This window comes from Kogia breviceps, chromosome 3 (genome assembly GCF_026419965.1).
Source record: "Kogia breviceps isolate mKogBre1 chromosome 3, mKogBre1 haplotype 1, whole genome shotgun sequence".
NCBI classification, from domain to species: Eukaryota; Metazoa; Chordata; class Mammalia; order Artiodactyla; family Physeteridae; genus Kogia; species Kogia breviceps.
Genome location: NC_081312.1, coordinates 108,098,347 through 108,113,050, shown reverse-complemented (window position 1 = coordinate 108,113,050; position 14,704 = coordinate 108,098,347). Strand labels below are relative to the sequence as shown.

Below are 14,704 nucleotides of genomic sequence, written 5' to 3'. Positions count from 1 at the left end.
CGTGACAAGGGCACCTGAGGAACACCTGGCCTGATCAAGGGAGACTCATCAGCAGGGATATTTCCTGGCTTGCTGCCAAGACAGATGACCTACGCTGGGCCAACACACAAAGCTCATGGCATGGGAACCATTCCGATGACCAACGTGGCGGGGAAAATCCTTGGAGCCTAACGGCACGGGAGCCATTCCGATGCCCAAAGTGGCGGGGCAAACCGTTGCAGCAATTGGGTCATTTGTAGTGGTGCCTGGCACTTTCGCACCCTGGGCCCATCAGTGACGTGGCCTCAGACAAACCGTGAGGCAGAGGTCCTCTAGAAGCAACGTGTTACCCTCAGCCGTGCGACGCGAGAACCCAGCCAACAGCCCAGACTCCTGAACTGGTATGACTAGTCTGGCCTGTGGCCAGGCGCGCCGGTTACCACCGTCTCGACGCACCAGGGGCGGCAGGGAAAATGACGCCCGGCCACACATCCTGTCCTGCGCTGAAACCTGTAACCTTTCCTTGGCAGCCGACTCCCTTGTTTCTGCAGGGTTGCACCCAGTGTGCTCCGGGGAGAGCGGCAATCCTCAGGGAACACTATGTGGGCCGGGATTACAAACGATGCTGGGCTGTCCTGTGGTGCACCTTCACACCTTCAACACACGGGGAATGTGGCCTGACACGGACAAATGCCCCCACGGCCTCCAAATCGGTGCCCATGAGAAGACACCATGCTGTGCCACGAATGCAACCATGCGCCGGCACAGGGATCCGCCATGAAGGAAATCGACCAAGGAGGGCCAAAAGGCGGGACAGTGCACAAACCTGCTCCCGTGTTCCCTCCCTACACGTGCTTCCAAACGCTCCGGAGGTAAAAGAAAAATGTGTTCCGGGAGCCCCTTGGCCACTGGCGATCTGTCCACCCACCAGTAAACCTGTGGGCTTCGCCAGACTCCTCAAGTGTCTTTTTCACTCGCCTTGCCTTTCTCTCTCCCCTGGGATCCCAACGTGTGAAGGCAAGAGGCCAGAGCCACCCCTCCCCAAAGAAGATTGCCGGGACTAAGCTTGACTACGTCATTTTCCAGCCCCTTCACACGGAACAACACACAGGCAGGACACAACCCGAGGAGGAGCCACCAGCTTCGCCAAACCCCGGCGACGGTGGCCCATTTGATTTCTCGCCCCATCAGGAGAAACCTAAACTGCATCTGGTCTCCCAAGCACAACATGACAAATAAGCCAGCCCTACGCCGGGAATCCTGCTCTGACCCTGAGCATACAGACTTCTCTTTCTCTGGGGGCACAAGGCAACGGCCAGCCGGTGGGGGCGGCCTGGAGAACTCTAGTGCCGACGGCAGGACCACCAACGGCTCACCCTTCCTCTACCACCCGCATGCTGAACCGTGGCAGGGGACATCAGTCCTGGCCAGACCCAGGAAGCCAGAGATGGCACGCTGTCCCTAGCCTTCCCACCTGGATTGGCATCCCAGGCTCCTTTCCAAATGGCTCTCCTCCCCATGAGACGGCCACCACCTTCAACGTGAACAACGTGGCTGTGGACACCAACGGCACCACATGCAACGTGAACCACTCCCTACTTTCCTTTTGGGAGCCAAGTGCTGGACCTCAGTTACGATGAGGAGACGGTATGGATTTCTCACTCATTTTGTTCAGATTTCCAAGGAATGCATTTGTGGGACTCATCATCGATCCAAGCACACGCTCAAACGCTGGACATGCAAAGTTGCACATTCCACCACGGGACGGCCAGCGAGCTGAATCATGTCCGCCTACGGAGGTGGCCAGAGCCGAGCCATGGGGCAGGAAATGCAGCCAGTTCTCAGGGAATCGAAGCTCGTGTTCCCCGAGAGGAGGCCAGAGGGTGAGGGTGTAGCCGTGTTGTACAAGTTCCCGTGGCCAAAAGTCTAGGTTTTAGCAGAGAGGTGCTGCTTACCGCGACAAGGCTTCGACCAGGATCCGCATGGAATGCACGCCAACACCCCTGTGAGACCCCTTCGGCTGGCCTCGACTTGCCGCACCGTCCTCACTTCACTGGTATCACGGATTATAAGGATGGCCCCAGGCTGCTCTGCTGCTGCCATTCCGCCCTTGGCATTCCACCTGGCTCGGGGTGAGACAACACACACACACACTTGCGGAGGCTGCACAGGCGCACCGAGGTAAAAGTCAATACCAGCCAACGAGGTGTGCTCTGTCTCCACTACGCATTTCAATAGGGGCCCGTCTAGCCTGTGTGTCCGCAGCCAAATGTGAATGCGTCGTGGCGCAGATGCCTTCAGAGCGTGCGGCCATCAGGATAAAGAGCGCCGCCGTCCAACAACCCCCTGGTCTCGGGCCCTGCAATTCCTCTCCTGAGCACTCTCACCTCCATCACAGCAAAAGGCTGTCGTCCTGAGCCCCTGAGACACCCTGAGGGCAACTGTGCCCCCTCAGCCTAAGAGCCGGTGCCCTCAAGGGGAACACAGCCCCCCTTGGCACAGGTGCTTCCAAACATGGATGCGCCCTCAGTGGGAAGTGATCTTCCCCAATGGAATGGCCCTTGGCCGAACATGACGGCCTCCATCAAAAGCGGCTTGCAGGGACCCGTGACAAGGGCACCTGAGGAACACCTGGCCTGATCAAGGGAGACTCATCAGCAGGGATATTTCCTGGCTTGCTGCCAAGACAGATGACCTACCCTGGGCCAACACACAAAGCTCATGGCATGGGAACCATTCCGATGACCAACGTGGAGGGGAAAATCCTTGGAGCCTAACGGCACGGGAGCCATTCCGATGCCCAAAGTGGCGGGGCAAACCGTTGCAGCAATTGGGTCATTTGTAGTGGTGCCTGGCACTTTCGCACCCTGGGCCCATCAGTGACGTGGCCTCAGACAAACCGTGAGGCAGAGGTCCTCTAGAAGCAACGTGTTACCCTCAGCCGTGCGACGCGAGAACCCAGCCAACAGCCCAGACTCCTGAACTGGTATGACTAGTCTGGCCTGTGGCCAGGCGCGCCGGTTACCACCATCTCGACGCACCAGGGGCGGCAGGGAAAATGACGCCCGGCCACACATCCTGTCCTGCGCTGAAACCCGTAACCTTTCCTTGGCAGCCGACTCCCTTGTTTCTGCAGGGTTGCACCCAGTGTGCTCCGGGGAGAGCGGCAATCCTCAGGGAACACTATGTGGGCCGGGATTACAAACGATGCTGGGCTGTCCTGTGGTGCACCTTCACACCTTCAACACACGGGGAATGTGGCCTGACACGGACAAATGCCCCCACGGCCTCCAAATCGGTGCCCATGAGAAGACACCATGCTGTGCCACGAATGCAACCATGCGCCGGCACAGGGATCCGCCATGAAGGAAATCGACAAAGGAGGGCCAAAATGCGGGACAGTGCACAAACCTGCTCCCGTGTTCCCTCCCTACACGTGCTTCCAAACGCTCTGGAGGTAAAAGAAAAATGTGTTCCGGGAGCCCCTTGGCCACTGGCGATCTGTCCACCCACCAGTAAACCTGTGGGCTTCGCCAGACTCCTCAAGTGTCTTTTTCACTCGCCTTGCCTTTCTCTCTCCCCTGGGATCCCAACGTGTGAAGGCAAGAGGCCAGAGCCACCCCTCCCCAAAGAAGATTGCCGGGACTAAGCTTGACTACGTCATTTTCCAGCCCCTTCACACGGAACAACACACAGGCAGGACACAACCCGAGGAGGAGCCACCAGCTTCGCCAAACCCCGGCGACGGTGGCCCATTTGATTTCTCGCCCCATCAGGAGAAACCTAAACTGCATCTGGTCTCCCAAGCACAACATGACAAATAAGCCAGCCCTACGCCGGGAATCCTGCTCTGACCCTGAGCATACAGACTTCTCTTTCTCTGGGGGCACAAGGCAACGGCCAGCCGGTGGGGGCGGCCTGGACAACTCTAGTGCTGACCGCAGGACCACCAACGGCTCACCCTTCCTCTCCCACCCGCATGCTGAACCGTGGCAGGGGACATCAGTCCTGGCCAGACCCAGGAAGCCAGAGATGGCACGCTGTCCCTAGCCTTCCCACCTGGATTGGCATCCCAGGCTCCTTTCCAAATGGCTCTCCTCCCCATGAGACGGCCACCACCTTCAACGTGAACAACGTGGCTGTGGACACCAACGGCACCACATGCAACGTGAACCACTCCCTACTTTCCTTTTGGGAGCCAAGTGCTGGACCTCAGTTACGATGAGGAGACGGTATGGATTTCTCACTCATTTTGTTCAGATTTCCAAGGAATGCATTTGTGGGACTCATCATCGATCCAAGCACACGCTCAAACGCTGGACATGCAAAGTTGCACATTCCACCACGGGACGGCCAGCGAGCTGAATCATGTCCGCCTACGGAGGTGGCCAGAGCCGAGCCATGGGGCAGGAAATGCAGCCAGTTCTCAGGGAATCGAAGCTCGTGTTCCCCGAGAGGAGGCCAGAGGGTGAGGGTGTAGCCGTGTTGTACAAGTTCCCGTGGCCAAAAGTCTAGGTTTTAGCAGAGAGGTGCTGCTTACCGCGACAAGGCTTCGACCAGGATCCGCATGGAATGCACGCCAACACCCCTCCGAGACCCCTTCGGCTGGCCTCGCCTTGCCGCACCGTCCTCACTTCACTGGTATCACGGATTATAAGGATGGCCCCAGGCTGCTCTGCTGCTGCCATTCCGCCCTTGGCATTCCACCTGGCTCGGGGTGAGACAACACACACACACACTTGAGGAGGCTGCACAGGCGCACCGAGAGAAAAGTCAATACCAGCCAACGAGGTGTGCTCTGTCTCCACTACGCATTTCATTAGGGGCCCGTCTAGCCTGTGTGTCCGCAGCCAAATGTGAATGCGTCGTGGCGCAGATGCCTTCAGAGCGTGCGGCCATCAGGATAAAGAGCGCCGCCGTCCAACAACCCCCTGCTCTCGGGCCCTGCAATTCCTCTCCTGAGCACTCTCCCCTCCATCACAGCAAAAGGCTGTCGTCCTGAGCCCCTTAGACTCCCTGAGGGCAACTGTGCCCCCTCAGCCTAAGAGCCGGTGCCCTCAAGGGGAACACAGCCGCCCTTGGCACAGGTGCTTCCACACATGGATGCGCCCTCAGTGGGAAGTGATCTTCCCCAATGGAATGGCCCTTGGCCGAACATGACGGCCTCCATCAAAAGCGGCTTGCAGGGACCCGTGACAAGGGCACCTGAGGAACACCTGGCCTGATCAAGGGAGACTCATCAGCAGGGATATTTCCTGGCTTGCAGCCAAGACAGATGACCTACCCTGGGCCAACACACAAAGCTCATGGCATGGGAACCATTTCGATGACCAACGTGGCGGGGAAAATCCTTGGAGCCTAACGGCACGGGAGCCATTCCGATGCCCAAAGTGGCGGGGCAAACCGTTGCAGCAATTGGGTCATTTGTAGTGGTGCCTGGCACTTTCGCACCCTGGGCCCATCAGTGACGTGGCCTCAGACAAACCGTGAGGCAGAGGTCCTCTAGAAGCAACGTGTTACCCTCAGCCGTGCGACGCGAGAACCCAGCCAACAGCCCAGACTCCTGAACTGGTATGACTAGTCTGGCCTGTGGCCAGGCGCGCCGGTTACCACCATCTCGACGCACCAGGGGCGGCAGGGAAAATGACGCCCGGCCACACATCCTGTCCTGCGCTGAAACCCGTAACCTTTCCTTGGCAGCCGACTCCCTTGTTTCTGCAGGGTTGCACCCAGTGTGCTCCGGGGAGAGCGGCAATCCTCAGGGAACACTATGTGGGCCGGGATTACAAACGATGCTGGGCTGTCCTGTGGTGCACCTTCACACCTTCAACACACGGGGAATGTGGCCTGACACGGACAAATGCCCCCACGGCCTCCAAATCGGTGCCCATGAGAAGACACCATGCTGTGCCACGAATGCAACCATGCGCCGGCACAGGGATCCGCCATGAAGGAAATCGACAAAGGAGGGCCAAAATGCGGGACAGTGCACAAACCTGCTCCCGTGTTCCCTCCCTACACGTGCTTCCAAACGCTCTGGAGGTAAAAGAAAAATGTGTTCCGGGAGCCCCTTGGCCACTGGCGATCTGTCCACCCACCAGTAAACCTGTGGGCTTCGCCAGACTCCTCAAGTGTCTTTTTCACTCGCCTTGCCTTTCTCTCTCCCCTGGGATCCCAACGTGTGAAGGCAAGAGGCCAGAGCCACCCCTCCCCAAAGAAGATTGCCGGGACTAAGCTTGACTACGTCATTTTCCAGCCCCTTCACACGGAACAACACACAGGCAGGACACAACCCGAGGAGGAGCCACCAGCTTCGCCAAACCCCGGCGACGGTGGCCCATTTGATTTCTCGCCCCATCAGGAGAAACCTAAACTGCATCTGGTCTCCCAAGCACAACATGACAAATAAGCCAGCCCTACGCCGGGAATCCTGCTCTGACCCTGAGCATACAGACTTCTCTTTCTCTGGGGGCACAAGGCAACGGCCAGCCGGTGGGGGCGGCCTGGACAACTCTAGTGCTGACCGCAGGACCACCAACGGCTCACCCTTCCTCTCCCACCCGCATGCTGAACCGTGGCAGGGGACATCAGTCCTGGCCAGACCCAGGAAGCCAGAGATGGCACGCTGTCCCTAGCCTTCCCACCTGGATTGGCATCCCAGGCTCCTTTCCAAATGGCTCTCCTCCCCATGAGACGGCCACCACCTTCAACGTGAACAACGTGGCTGTGGACACCAACGGCACCACATGCAACGTGAACCACTCCCTACTTTCCTTTTGGGAGCCAAGTGCTGGACCTCAGTTACGATGAGGAGACGGTATGGATTTCTCACTCATTTTGTTCAGATTTCCAAGGAATGCATTTGTGGGACTCATCATCGATCCAAGCACACGCTCAAACGCTGGACATGCAAAGTTGCACATTCCACCACGGGACGGCCAGCGAGCTGAATCATGTCCGCCTACGGAGGTGGCCAGAGCCGAGCCATGGGGCAGGAAATGCAGCCAGTTCTCAGGGAATCGAAGCTCGTGTTCCCCGAGAGGAGGCCAGAGGGTGAGGGTGTAGCCGTGTTGTACAAGTTCCCGTGGCCAAAAGTCTAGGTTTTAGCAGAGAGGTGCTGCTTACCGCGACAAGGCTTCGACCAGGATCCGCATGGAATGCACGCCAACACCCCTCCGAGACCCCTTCGGCTGGCCTCGCCTTGCCGCACCGTCCTCACTTCACTGGTATCACGGATTATAAGGATGGTCCCAGGCTGCTCTGCTGCTGCCATTCCGCCCTTGGCATTCCACCTGGCTCGGGGTGAGACAACACACACACACACTTGAGGAGGCTGCACAGGCGCACCGAGAGAAAAGTCAATACCAGCCAACGAGGTGTGCTCTGTCTCCACTACGCATTTCATTAGGGGCCCGTCTAGCCTGTGTGTCCGCAGCCAAATGTGAATGCGTCGTGGCGCAGATGCCTTCAGAGGGTGCGGCCATCAGGATAAAGAGCGCCGCCGTCCAACAACCCCCTGCTCTCGGGCCCTGCAATTCCTCTCCTGAGCACTCTCCCCTCCATCACAGCAAAAGGCTGTCGTCCTGAGCCCCTGAGACACCCTGAGGGCAACTGTGCCCCCTCAGCCTAAGAGCCGGTGCCCTCAAGGGGAACACAGCCGCCCTTGGCACAGGTGCTTCCACACATGGATGCGCCCTCAGTGGGAAGTGATCTTCCCCAATGGAATGGCCCTTGGCCGAACATGACGGCCTCCATCAAAAGCGGCTTGCAGGGACCCGTGACAAAGGCACCTGAGGAACACCTGGCCTGATCAAGGGAGACTCATCAGCAGGGATATTTCCTGGCTTGCAGCCAAGACAGATGACCTACCCTGGGCCAACACACAAAGCTCATGGCAAGGGAACCATTCCGATGACCAACGTGGCAGGGAAAATCCTTGGAGCCTAACAGCACGGGAGCCATTCCGATGCCCAAAGTGGCGGGGCAAACCGTTGCAGCAATTGGGTCATTTGTAGTGGTGCCTGGCACTTTCGCACCCTGGGCCCATCAGTGACGTGGCCTCAGACAAACCGTGAGGCAGAGGTCCTCTAGAAGCAACGTGTTACCCTCAGCCGTGCGACGCGAGAACCCAGCCAACAGCCCAGACACCTGAACTGGTATGACTAGTCTGGCCTGTGGCCAGGCGCGCCGGTTACCACCGTCTCGACGCACCAGGGGCGGCAGGGAAAATGACGCCCGGCCACACATCCTGTCCTGCGCTGAAACCTGTAACCTTTCCTTGGCAGCCGACTCCCTTGTTTCTGCAGGGTTGCACCCAGTGTGCTCCGGGGAGAGAGGCAATCCTCAGAGAACACTATGTGGGCCGGGATTACAAACGATGCTGGGCTGTCCTGTGGTGCACCTTCACACCTTCAACACACGGGGAATGTGGCCTGACACGGACAAATGCCCCCACGGCCTCCAAATCGGTGCCCATGAGAAGACACCATGCTGTGCCACGAATGCAACCATGCACCGGCACAGGGATCCGCCAGGAAGGAAATCGACAAAGGAGGGCCAAAGGCGGGACAGTGCACAAACCTGCTCCCGTGTTCCCTCCCTACACGTGCTTCCAAACGCTCCGGAGGTAAAAGAAAAATGTGTTCCGGGAGCCCCTTGGCCACTGGCGATCTGTCCACCCACCAGTAAACCTGTGGGCTTCGCCAGACTCCTCAAGTGTCTTTTTCACTCGCCTTGCCTTTCTCTCTCCCCTGGGATCCCAACGTGTGAAGGCAAGAGGCCAGAGCCACCCCTCCCCAAAGAAGATTGCCGGGACTAAGCTTGACTACGTCATTTTCCAGCCCCTTCACACGGAACAACACACAGGCAGGACACAACCCGAGGAGGAGCCACCAGCTTCGCCAAACCCCGGCGACGGTGGCCCATTTGATTTCTCGCCCCATCAGGAGAAACCTAAACTGCATCTGGTCTCCCAAGCACAACATGACAAATAAGCCAGCCCTACGCCGGGAATCCTGCTCTGACCCTGAGCATACAGACTTCTCTTTCTCTGGGGGCACAAGGCAACGGCCAGCCGGTGGGGGCGGCCTGGAGAACTCTAGTGCCGACGGCAGGACCACCAACGGCTCACCCTTCCTCTACCACCCGCATGCTGAACCGTGGCAGGGGACATCAGTCCTGGCCAGACCCAGGAAGCCAGAGATGGCACGCTGTCCCTAGCCTTCCCACCTGGATTGGCATCCCAGGCTCCTTTCCAAATGGCTCTCCTCCCCATGAGACGGCCACCACCTTCAACGTGAACAACGTGGCTGTGGACACCAACGGCACCACATGCAACGTGAACCACTCCCTACTTTCCTTTTGGGAGCCAAGTGCTGGACCTCAGTTACGATGAGGAGACGGTATGGATTTCTCACTCATTTTGTTCAGATTTCCAAGGAATGCATTTGTGGGACTCATCATCGATCCAAGCACACGCTCAAACGCTGGACATGCAAAGTTGCACATTCCACCACGGGACGGCCAGCGAGCTGAATCATGTCCGCCTACGGAGGTGGCCAGAGCCGAGCCATGGGGCAGGAAATGCAGCCAGTTCTCAGGGAATCGAAGCTCGTGTTCCCCGAGAGGAGGCCAGAGGGTGAGGGTGTAGCCGTGTTGTACAAGTTCCCGTGGCCAAAAGTCTAGGTTTTAGCAGAGAGGTGCTGCTTACCGCGACAAGGCTTCGACCAGGATCCGCATGGAATGCACGCCAACACCCCTGTGAGACCCCTTCGGCTGGCCTCGACTTGCCGCACCGTCCTCACTTCACTGGTATCACGGATTATAAGGATGGCCCCAGGCTGCTCTGCTGCTGCCATTCCGCCCTTGGCATTCCACCTGGCTCGGGGTGAGACAACACACACACACACTTGCGGAGGCTGCACAGGCGCACCGAGGTAAAAGTCAATACCAGCCAACGAGGTGTGCTCTGTCTCCACTACGCATTTCAATAGGGGCCCGTCTAGCCTGTGTGTCCGCAGCCAAATGTGAATGCGTCGTGGCGCAGATGCCTTCAGAGCGTGCGGCCATCAGGATAAAGAGCGCCGCCGTCCAACAACCCCCTGGTCTCGGGCCCTGCAATTCCTCTCCTGAGCACTCTCACCTCCATCACAGCAAAAGGCTGTCGTCCTGAGCCCCTGAGACACCCTGAGGGCAACTGTGCCCCCTCAGCCTAAGAGCCGGTGCCCTCAAGGGGAACACAGCCCCCCTTGGCACAGGTGCTTCCAAACATGGATGCGCCCTCAGTGGGAAGTGATCTTCCCCAATGGAATGGCCCTTGGCCGAACATGACGGCCTCCATCAAAAGCGGCTTGCAGGGACCCGTGACAAGGGCACCTGAGGAACACCTGGCCTGATCAAGGGAGACTCATCAGCAGGGATATTTCCTGGCTTGCTGCCAAGACAGATGACCTACCCTGGGCCAACACACAAAGCTCATGGCATGGGAACCATTCCGATGACCAACGTGGAGGGGAAAATCCTTGGAGCCTAACGGCACGGGAGCCATTCCGATGCCCAAAGTGGCGGGGCAAACCGTTGCAGCAATTGGGTCATTTGTAGTGGTGCCTGGCACTTTCGCACCCTGGGCCCATCAGTGACGTGGCCTCAGACAAACCGTGAGGCAGAGGTCCTCTAGAAGCAACGTGTTACCCTCAGCCGTGCGACGCGAGAACCCAGCCAACAGCCCAGACTCCTGAACTGGTATGACTAGTCTGGCCTGTGGCCAGGCGCGCCGGTTACCACCATCTCGACGCACCAGGGGCGGCAGGGAAAATGACGCCCGGCCACACATCCTGTCCTGCGCTGAAACCCGTAACCTTTCCTTGGCAGCCGACTCCCTTGTTTCTGCAGGGTTGCACCCAGTGTGCTCCGGGGAGAGCGGCAATCCTCAGGGAACACTATGTGGGCCGGGATTACAAACGATGCTGGGCTGTCCTGTGGTGCACCTTCACACCTTCAACACACGGGGAATGTGGCCTGACACGGACAAATGCCCCCACGGCCTCCAAATCGGTGCCCATGAGAAGACACCATGCTGTGCCACGAATGCAACCATGCGCCGGCACAGGGATCCGCCATGAAGGAAATCGACAAAGGAGGGCCAAAATGCGGGACAGTGCACAAACCTGCTCCCGTGTTCCCTCCCTACACGTGCTTCCAAACGCTCTGGAGGTAAAAGAAAAATGTGTTCCGGGAGCCCCTTGGCCACTGGCGATCTGTCCACCCACCAGTAAACCTGTGGGCTTCGCCAGACTCCTCAAGTGTCTTTTTCACTCGCCTTGCCTTTCTCTCTCCCCTGGGATCCCAACGTGTGAAGGCAAGAGGCCAGAGCCACCCCTCCCCAAAGAAGATTGCCGGGACTAAGCTTGACTACGTCATTTTCCAGCCCCTTCACACGGAACAACACACAGGCAGGACACAACCCGAGGAGGAGCCACCAGCTTCGCCAAACCCCGGCGACGGTGGCCCATTTGATTTCTCGCCCCATCAGGAGAAACCTAAACTGCATCTGGTCTCCCAAGCACAACATGACAAATAAGCCAGCCCTACGCCGGGAATCCTGCTCTGACCCTGAGCATACAGACTTCTCTTTCTCTGGGGGCACAAGGCAACGGCCAGCCGGTGGGGGCGGCCTGGACAACTCTAGTGCTGACCGCAGGACCACCAACGGCTCACCCTTCCTCTCCCACCCGCATGCTGAACCGTGGCAGGGGACATCAGTCCTGGCCAGACCCAGGAAGCCAGAGATGGCACGCTGTCCCTAGCCTTCCCACCTGGATTGGCATCCCAGGCTCCTTTCCAAATGGCTCTCCTCCCCATGAGACGGCCACCACCTTCAACGTGAACAACGTGGCTGTGGACACCAACGGCACCACATGCAACGTGAACCACTCCCTACTTTCCTTTTGGGAGCCAAGTGCTGGACCTCAGTTACGATGAGGAGACGGTATGGATTTCTCACTCATTTTGTTCAGATTTCCAAGGAATGCATTTGTGGGACTCATCATCGATCCAAGCACACGCTCAAACGCTGGACATGCAAAGTTGCACATTCCACCACGGGACGGCCAGCGAGCTGAATCATGTCCGCCTACGGAGGTGGCCAGAGCCGAGCCATGGGGCAGGAAATGCAGCCAGTTCTCAGGGAATCGAAGCTCGTGTTCCCCGAGAGGAGGCCAGAGGGTGAGGGTGTAGCCGTGTTGTACAAGTTCCCGTGGCCAAAAGTCTAGGTTTTAGCAGAGAGGTGCTGCTTACCGCGACAAGGCTTCGACCAGGATCCGCATGGAATGCACGCCAACACCCCTCCGAGACCCCTTCGGCTGGCCTCGCCTTGCCGCACCGTCCTCACTTCACTGGTATCACGGATTATAAGGATGGCCCCAGGCTGCTCTGCTGCTGCCATTCCGCCCTTGGCATTCCACCTGGCTCGGGGTGAGACAACACACACACACACTTGAGGAGGCTGCACAGGCGCACCGAGAGAAAAGTCAATACCAGCCAACGAGGTGTGCTCTGTCTCCACTACGCATTTCATTAGGGGCCCGTCTAGCCTGTGTGTCCGCAGCCAAATGTGAATGCGTCGTGGCGCAGATGCCTTCAGAGCGTGCGGCCATCAGGATAAAGAGCGCCGCCGTCCAACAACCCCCTGCTCTCGGGCCCTGCAATTCCTCTCCTGAGCACTCTCCCCTCCATCACAGCAAAAGGCTGTCGTCCTGAGCCCCTTAGACTCCCTGAGGGCAACTGTGCCCCCTCAGCCTAAGAGCCGGTGCCCTCAAGGGGAACACAGCCGCCCTTGGCACAGGTGCTTCCACACATGGATGCGCCCTCAGTGGGAAGTGATCTTCCCCAATGGAATGGCCCTTGGCCGAACATGACGGCCTCCATCAAAAGCGGCTTGCAGGGACCCGTGACAAGGGCACCTGAGGAACACCTGGCCTGATCAAGGGAGACTCATCAGCAGGGATATTTCCTGGCTTGCAGCCAAGACAGATGACCTACCCTGGGCCAACACACAAAGCTCATGGCATGGGAACCATTTCGATGACCAACGTGGCGGGGAAAATCCTTGGAGCCTAACGGCACGGGAGCCATTCCGATGCCCAAAGTGGCGGGGCAAACCGTTGCAGCAATTGGGTCATTTGTAGTGGTGCCTGGCACTTTCGCACCCTGGGCCCATCAGTGACGTGGCCTCAGACAAACCGTGAGGCAGAGGTCCTCTAGAAGCAACGTGTTACCCTCAGCCGTGCGACGCGAGAACCCAGCCAACAGCCCAGACTCCTGAACTGGTATGACTAGTCTGGCCTGTGGCCAGGCGCGCCGGTTACCACCATCTCGACGCACCAGGGGCGGCAGGGAAAATGACGCCCGGCCACACATCCTGTCCTGCGCTGAAACCCGTAACCTTTCCTTGGCAGCCGACTCCCTTGTTTCTGCAGGGTTGCACCCAGTGTGCTCCGGGGAGAGCGGCAATCCTCAGGGAACACTATGTGGGCCGGGATTACAAACGATGCTGGGCTGTCCTGTGGTGCACCTTCACACCTTCAACACACGGGGAATGTGGCCTGACACGGACAAATGCCCCCACGGCCTCCAAATCGGTGCCCATGAGAAGACACCATGCTGTGCCACGAATGCAACCATGCGCCGGCACAGGGATCCGCCATGAAGGAAATCGACAAAGGAGGGCCAAAATGCGGGACAGTGCACAAACCTGCTCCCGTGTTCCCTCCCTACACGTGCTTCCAAACGCTCTGGAGGTAAAAGAAAAATGTGTTCCGGGAGCCCCTTGGCCACTGGCGATCTGTCCACCCACCAGTAAACCTGTGGGCTTCGCCAGACTCCTCAAGTGTCTTTTTCACTCGCCTTGCCTTTCTCTCTCCCCTGGGATCCCAACGTGTGAAGGCAAGAGGCCAGAGCCACCCCTCCCCAAAGAAGATTGCCGGGACTAAGCTTGACTACGTCATTTTCCAGCCCCTTCACACGGAACAACACACAGGCAGGACACAACCCGAGGAGGAGCCACCAGCTTCGCCAAACCCCGGCGACGGTGGCCCATTTGATTTCTCGCCCCATCAGGAGAAACCTAAACTGCATCTGGTCTCCCAAGCACAACATGACAAATAAGCCAGCCCTACGCCGGGAATCCTGCTCTGACCCTGAGCATACAGACTTCTCTTTCTCTGGGGGCACAAGGCAACGGCCAGCCGGTGGGGGCGGCCTGGACAACTCTAGTGCTGACCGCAGGACCACCAACGGCTCACCCTTCCTCTCCCACCCGCATGCTGAACCGTGGCAGGGGACATCAGTCCTGGCCAGACCCAGGAAGCCAGAGATGGCACGCTGTCCCTAGCCTTCCCACCTGGATTGGCATCCCAGGCTCCTTTCCAAATGGCTCTCCTCCCCATGAGACGGCCACCACCTTCAACGTGAACAACGTGGCTGTGGACACCAACGGCACCACATGCAACGTGAACCACTCCCTACTTTCCTTTTGGGAGCCAAGTGCTGGACCTCAGTTACGATGAGGAGACGGTATGGATTTCTCACTCATTTTGTTCAGATTTCCAAGGAATGCATTTGTGGGACTCATCATCGATCCAAGCACACGCTCAAACGCTGGACATGCAAAGTTGCACATTCCACCACGGGACGGCCAGCGAGCTGAATCATGTCCGCCTACGGAGGT

The 14,704-nt window shown here is 58.4% G+C and overlaps 1 long non-coding RNA gene and 6 other non-coding genes across 8 annotated transcripts in view; all 7 read right to left on the bottom strand.

Moving 5' to 3' along the window:
- LOC131752450 (uncharacterized) overlaps positions 1-7,200 on the bottom strand; it is a 53,807-nt gene extending 46,607 nt beyond the window's left edge. For both annotated transcript variants that reach the window (XR_010839747.1, XR_010839748.1), the window contains exons 1-2: positions 7,105-7,200; positions 4,520-4,686 (exon numbers count right to left, since the gene is read on the bottom strand). This is a non-coding gene — a long non-coding RNA (uncharacterized lncRNA). The remainder of the gene's footprint in view (positions 1-4,519; positions 4,687-7,104) is intronic.
- On the bottom strand, positions 1,602-1,693 carry LOC131753944 (small nucleolar RNA SNORD116). Its single transcript, XR_009334998.1, has one exon. It is a non-coding gene; the product is annotated as a small nucleolar RNA SNORD116 (small nucleolar RNA).
- On the bottom strand, positions 4,187-4,278 carry LOC131753943 (small nucleolar RNA SNORD116). The gene has a single exon (XR_009334997.1). It is a non-coding gene; the product is annotated as a small nucleolar RNA SNORD116 (small nucleolar RNA).
- Positions 6,772-6,863, bottom strand: LOC131753941 (small nucleolar RNA SNORD116). The gene has a single exon (XR_009334996.1). It is a non-coding gene; the product is annotated as a small nucleolar RNA SNORD116 (small nucleolar RNA).
- A 2,155-nt stretch (positions 7,201-9,355) lies between the features above and the next one.
- Positions 9,356-9,447, bottom strand: LOC131753940 (small nucleolar RNA SNORD116). The gene has a single exon (XR_009334995.1). It is a non-coding gene; the product is annotated as a small nucleolar RNA SNORD116 (small nucleolar RNA).
- Positions 9,448-11,940: 2,493 nt separating this feature from the next.
- LOC131753939 (small nucleolar RNA SNORD116) lies at positions 11,941-12,032 on the bottom strand. Its single transcript, XR_009334994.1, has one exon. It is a non-coding gene; the product is annotated as a small nucleolar RNA SNORD116 (small nucleolar RNA).
- A 2,493-nt stretch (positions 12,033-14,525) lies between these two features.
- Positions 14,526-14,617, bottom strand: LOC131753938 (small nucleolar RNA SNORD116). The gene has a single exon (XR_009334993.1). It is a non-coding gene; the product is annotated as a small nucleolar RNA SNORD116 (small nucleolar RNA).
- Between the last annotated feature and the right edge of the window lie 87 nt (positions 14,618-14,704).